Source organism: Piliocolobus tephrosceles, chromosome 5 (assembly GCF_002776525.5).
Source record: "Piliocolobus tephrosceles isolate RC106 chromosome 5, ASM277652v3, whole genome shotgun sequence".
NCBI classification, from domain to species: Eukaryota; Metazoa; Chordata; class Mammalia; order Primates; family Cercopithecidae; genus Piliocolobus; species Piliocolobus tephrosceles.
The window spans coordinates 141954468-141961197 of NC_045438.1; the positions used below are offsets into that span (position 1 = coordinate 141954468).

Below are 6730 nucleotides of genomic sequence, written 5' to 3' on the forward strand. Positions count from 1 at the left end.
GTTAGGCTAAATTGGCCTAGGGAGCAGGAAGCTGAGCTCTCATAGTGATGATGCATTGCAAAAAATTTCTGAAAATGCCTCTAAAATGGAGGGTTGCTAAATTCACAGGGGAAGAGAAGACCAGAGAACTTCTTGGACACAATGAAGTGAAGTTAGATTGAGATCTGAGCAAGGGTTGGACAGGCAGAAGATGGAGGGATCAGGGTTGGATATAAATTACACAGATCACTGTGTTTTGCTCAGAATCTCTTCAACATTGTTACTCCTGAGCTCCTCCTCATCCCCGCATCTCCCAACCCCTTGTCTTTCTGTTAGCCTGATATGGAGACTCAAAAGAAGTCCTGGATTTTGCTGCTCTGTTGGACATAGAACCAAAAACTTGAGAATGCAAGTTCTTGAAATTCCAAGGCGACTTCCTAATTTCACTGTCAGCTGGGTTTCAAGTCATCTTCTGCTAACACAACTGTTTCTGTGTTTCCTCTGTGTACCTTTCTTGGACTTCAGTTTGAGATGTTTCCTTTCCCAGTAATGATTTTTTTTTTCCTTTTTTTCTGTTTGCGTGCATAACACAGAGAATACTCCTCCACATCAACCCTGTTCTCAACACTAAGATATTTCCTCTCGCACTCCTGAGTCACTCAGTCTCAATCCTTTATATGTCCTCAGACTTATTTCCAAACTGCCAAAACCTGTTTTCAGAGATAAAGCAATAAAAGCACATTAAGAAGTCCCCCGTAATATGCCAACCTAGATGTATCTCCATTTTCTCAAGCCTAATCCCTGCCCATCAGAAGTAACTGAGGGTCTGACAGTAACAGCTGAAGCCTCAGGAGAGGAAATGGACTTCGGAGGAGAGAGGTTAGAGAGCAAAGACTATCAGTTGACATGAGGTGGCTGCTTAAGGGAGCCTGTGTCTACATTGTGTTGTCACTTGTTTAGAAAAGAGCATATTTGTATTTCTGGAGGCAGAATTTTCTGAATTCTGGATAACAGAATCTCCTTAGGCCCCAGGCTTCACAAGACTGACCTCCTGAAAGTCCATCAACAATTGGGTGGCTGGGTGGTCAGGGGCTTTTTATCGCATGACCACAACAAGAATAAAGGCCGAAGGGGGCCAGAGAAAAAGCCTTTGGGGAAAGCATAGATAAGGGGTTCTGTCATTCATATTGTAGAAGGAGATGCCTCCTGCTTCACAGTCCAGGAAAATCTCAACCTGGGGGCTGGGCTCTGACAAGAATAGAAGGGTCCTGAGTGGAGAGAGAGCCCAGTACCACTTACAGATGACTCCACAGCCCAGCTTCCATTCTTAGGAGCAAGGAGAATTTTCTTCATCACATTCTTCCTACAGACTCCAACCAACCATTATTTCCCATCTCCCACCTCCACCTCCTAGTAATGTCTCTCTGAGGTGAAGGCTTCCAGGCCTAGCACACAGGGCCAGGAGTCACATCTCTCTGGTTTCTCAGGCAGTTTCTGACATGAATCTTCAGTCAAACAGATTTGAATCCTAATAAAGAAAGAGGTGAGGGTGGGGGCTGTGTTTGGGTTGAGAGTCACTTCACCTGGAGAGAAAGACAGAAACAAAAAGTCTGACCATTGGTGAGTGTTAGTGGTTACAGGACTATTTTGCTTCTAAGAAACAGAGCACTGCTGTAGGATTTTTTAGAGATGAAGTCTCACTATGTTTCCCAGGCTGGTCTAGAACTTTTGGGCCCAAGTGATCCTCCCACCTCAGCCTCTCAAAGTGCTGAAATTACAGGCGTGAGCCACTACGCCCCGCTGATCCTGTACATTTTTCGAGCTCATTGCACCAACAGTTCCTCCATTAGTTTGGTTAAACATTCACAAAATGACACGAAATGCCCCCAAATATGACAACTGAGTCCTTGTAGGAGAAATCCTTAAGTGAAGCTTAGTATCATGGAGTTCGTTGCATATTCATATATACATACTTGGGGACCCATGCACTAAAAAGACAGACTCCTTTTGTTTATAATAATTCAGCATTTGCTGTTAAGGTGATTAAGGCAAGTGGGTGTGGGTAGCAGAGATAGTGACAAAGGAAGTGAACTAGAGGAAGAAAGATCAAAAGATGGGAAATCACAGTTAGGCAAGGGAAAGAAGGCAGGAACTGGCCCTGTTGCACTGATATACTTGGTTACCTGGGCAGGGCGCTGACAGGCTGTTGGGGGGATGCTGGGGGAGTTGAAAATTTACAATATACATATGAATCTTTAAGGCACATCTCTTTTTAGAACCTTTTGGAATACATTTCTAAACATAACCAGGAGATATTTTAGAAGTCTTTTCCTCTCCTGGCTGGGGACAGAGGCTCATACCTGTAATCACAGCACTTTGGAAGGCCAAGGTGGGTGGATCACTTGAGGTCAGGAGTTCAGGACCAGCCTGGCCAATATGGTGAAACCCCATCTCTATTAAAAATACAGCAAATTAGCCAGGTGTGGTGGCGTATGCCTGTAATCCCAGCTACTCCGGAGGCTGAGGCAAGATAATTGCTTGGCTGGGGAGGTGGACATTGAAGTTAGCCGAGATTGTGCCACTGCACTCCAGCCTGGGCGACAGTGAGACTCTGTCTGACGAAAAAAAAAAAGAGTCTTTGCTCCTTTCTGATCATAATTAGTTCCTAAGAACATGCAGTTGGAAGGTTTCTCCATTCAGGTTGTCCCTCTTCAGCCAAATCTCAGTCTCTTCAGTTCCTTACCCTATGCATTCTACCCTCTCCATCCTCACCCCTTTCTCTGTGCCAGTTCCCCTCTCAGCTTTTCAGTCCCTCTTCTTCCAGGCCTTGTAGCCCTGGCTCTAAGCAATTTTCCCCACTTACTCCTTAATATTCCTATCTGAAAATCATAGCCCACAGAAAAAAGGTAATCAATAGTTCTCTGTTGTTAATGAAAACTTTAGACAAATTAAATTTAGCAGTTTAATTTTAACAAAGAACAATTTGCAAACCATCAGAATGATCAGGAAGCCATCAGAGAGGTTCAGTGAGCTCCATTCCACAAGGGAAGTGACATACAGAAACAGCTTAATTGGTTACAGCTCAGAGTTGGCCTTAATTGAACATAGTCTGATCACTGGCTGCAGGGTTGACTGGAGCCAACTGAAGTTCGGCTACTAGGATTGGCTGAGACTCAGCTATTTGTTACAAAAGTATACTCCTGTGCCTTAAGCTTTCAGTTAGTTTACATACTAAGTTAGGTTGCAGTTCATTATTTAAGGGCTCAAGTAAGGAGCCATCCGTCAGGCTAAATGTAGGTATATCTCATACCAAATTTAGTTTAACTTAACACAATTATTTCTGCTTTAGTTAAGATTCTCTGATCCAGAATAAAGGAAAAGAAAGCATGTGCTGTACACTCGATCTGAGAAACAGTAAGATAATCCTCTTTGTAGGAACTTGTGTTTTGATTGGCTCAGAGTCACCATTTCTCATCAGTTGCTGGGCAGAAGCCACTGGGGAAGGTTAGAATGAAAACTGAAACTATATTGAATTGTACACATTGATGAAAAATTTCAGCCCTACCTCTCAAAGTGTGTGCAGCTCTCTGTGTTTACCTATTTGAATCATTAATGTGTGTGTTATGTGTAAAATCAGTGTTTCTTCACATTCAGCTTTTATATCGTAACAGAAATATCAGGAGAACTGAGTGAAAAAATGAAATGATTTTAAGAAGAGAAGATAGGTATTAATTAAAATGATACTGTGGCAGTTTGCAGACATTCCCTTGCATGTAATTGTTACATAGATGATATTATCATCCTTTTTTTTATATATTATCATCTTTTACCACAGAGCCAAATGAAAGTATGAACAGAATGAAAACTAGATCTATTGCATCTATTTTAGTACCTCCAAAATTCAGGTCTCAGATCCATTACTGAATTATAGAATTTTCTGGTACCCAGAGTTAGTGCTGTCAGTAACTGCATATTTTATATTTTTCACAAAATTATTTTGGGTGTGACTGAGCCTTTCTTCACCTCTCGCTCCTTATTTGTGCCATACTGTATTTTTACGTGTATTTGTTTCTCACTCTGACAATGAAATATGTTCTGAGGTTAACCTTTGGGTAGACTGTGGGGGATGTCTTTGTAAGGGGTCCTTGCTACAAACCTTGGGACCTAGTGATAGCAGACAGGAGGCAGTCAGATGCAAAGGCAGGTAGCAATGGGTCCCTGGTGAAACCCCACCTCCAAGCTGAAGACAGTTTGAAGCTTGAAAGCCAAACTACAAGGTAAATCCTCAGCCCAGATTGAGAACTTGTTGAGAACTTGTCTTCATGTTTGGTGCACTTTCCTCTGATTGGCCCCAACCTTCAACTACTTTCCATATACTCACCCTTTCCTAATTGATTTTTTACACCGTTGTGGTCACCTTTGAGTGGTGTCTTCACTTTAACCTTTTTTGCATACTCACAAACCAATCAGCACACACTTCCCATTATGAATCCATAAAACAGGCCTGGACCCAGCCACACAGGGGGAACTTACCCGCCTTCGGGTAGGGGTGCCAGCATCCCCTCTCTGCTAAACGCTATTCAGTCGCTTGATAAAATTCTTCTCATCCCTCCTCACCCTTCAATGTCTAGTGTATCCTCATTCTTCTTGGACATGGCACAAGAGCTCAGGAACTGCCGAACGTGGGTACACGCTATAACACAGGTGAGCTGGGGCATGCCAGTGTAGCCAAGCAAGGCTTGGGTGGGGTGTTGCTGGCCAGAGGTCCCCTGCTTGCAAAGTGATAAAGAAGAAAAGTCCTACATCACTAGCACTTGCAACTTTAGTTGGGTCACAAATAAAATATAAAGGCCTATCATTTGTTTATGACATAAAACAGACACTTAAAGTAATTAAAACCCCTAGGACTTAGCTGAAATCTTGACTGATAGAAAATGATACTACAACAGTTTGAACTGAGGCTCTTGGTAGAGTTGGCTGGCTGCTTGCTCAATACCAGATCCACTTTTCTCAGTAATAAAATCCTATTTTCTTATTGCAAGGTGTCCATCTCATTTGTAGACAGGGGAGGCCAAGGGACTAGGTTTGAGCCAATTGCTTGAGGGTGGAAGTTTTGTTTTTCAGAGAGATTATTTAAGGGGAGGCTAAAACAGCTGGGAGACCCTTATACTACCCCTATGTTCTACCTCCTCTTATGTAGAATATGGACTTTGGAGCTGGGGAGCCCTTTTGTGACCATGAGGCAACACTGAAGATGCAAGCCACATGCTAAGACAGAAGAAAATAAAGACAGAACTAAGCTGGGGCATGTATGACATTTCAAGCTCTTAGATCAGCCCTTGATGGCCACCATCCCTATTTATTGACATGAAAAGCGGTCCTCATTTTGTCAAAGCCAATGGTATTCAGGACTCTGTTATGAATAACAAAATGCAATTTTTCCCTCTACCCACTACAGTTTATCATGAAACTCTTCAAACATACAGGAAAGTTGAGTATGGAATTTCTATCTCCAGCCTTGAGGTCTCACCTGGATTCTTGGTTATTCAATGGACTACTCTGCATCTCCATGTGCATCTCTAATAGGCTCCTCAATCTTAATGTATCCACAACTGAACCTTTGGTTGTGCACCACCCCCATCTTGCTCCCTGTCTCTCCATTTCTCCGTCTCAGAAATTCACAACTCCATCTTTCCAGTTACTTTTTTCTCCTTCCTCCCTCCCTCCTTCCCTCCTTCCTTCTTTCCTTCCCTCTTTTCTTTTTTGACAGATTCTCACTCTGCCACCTCAGGGCCACTGGTGTAAGTCTCAAAGACCAGAGGCTGGAGACTTTGGAGTTGTGATATTGAAGAGCAAGAGAAGAGTGTTAGAGAGAGAGAGAGAGAGAGAGATCACCTTTCCTCTGCCTTTTGCTCTGTTGGGCCCACAGCTGATTGGAAGGTGCCCAAAGATATTGATGGCAGATCTTTTCCACTCAGTCCACTGACTCACATACTAGTCTCCCCTGGAAACACCCTCAGAGATACATCCAGAAATAATGCTCCATCAGTTGTTTAGGTATTCCTTAACTCAGTCAAGTTGACACCTAAAATTAACCATTACATTGATTTATGTCCCAAATCCTCTATCCCAACTCTCAAATATGGTTTGAGGATTCCTGGGGTGGGGTGGGGGGTCTCTGACATACGTTTTTGTCCCCCCACCTTTGTTTGAGACGTGAGTTTCACTCTTTCACCCAGGCTGGAGTGAAGTAGCGCAATCTTGGCTCACTGCACCCTCCGCCCCACTGCGGTTCGAGGATTCCGTCTCAGCCTCCCGAGTAGCTGGGATTATAGGCGACCACCACCATGCCTGGCTAATTTTTGTATTTTTAGTGAGACGGGGTTTTGCCATGTTGACCAGGCTGGTCTTGAACTCCTGACCTCAGGTGATCCACCCGCCTCGGCTTCCCAAAGTGCTGGGATTACAGGCGTGAGCCACCGTGCCTGAGGCATTTTTTGTTTTTTTTTTGAGACAGAGTCTCCCTCTGTTGCTGAGGCTGGAGTGCAATGGCAGGATCACAGCTCACTGCAAACTCCAACTCCTGGCTCAAGCAATCCTCCATTTTAGTCTCCTGAAGCAGGGACTACAGGTGTGTGCTACCACACCTAATTTTTTTTTTGTTTGTTTTTGGTAGAGACAAGGTCTCACTTAGTTGGCCAAAACTGTTTTAAGGGGCCTGCAAGGTTAATAATCTTATTTTCATATTAAT

The 6730-nt window shown here is 43.5% G+C and overlaps 1 long non-coding RNA gene across 1 annotated transcript; it reads right to left on the bottom strand.

Moving 5' to 3' along the window:
* Positions 1-544: 544 nt before the first annotated feature.
* Positions 545-6316, bottom strand: LOC111525971. The gene is made up of 2 exons (XR_002726247.2): positions 4513-6316; positions 545-1562 (listed from the first exon to the last, which is right to left on the bottom strand). It is a non-coding gene; the product is annotated as an uncharacterized LOC111525971 (long non-coding RNA).
* Positions 6317-6730: the final 414 nt, after the last annotated feature.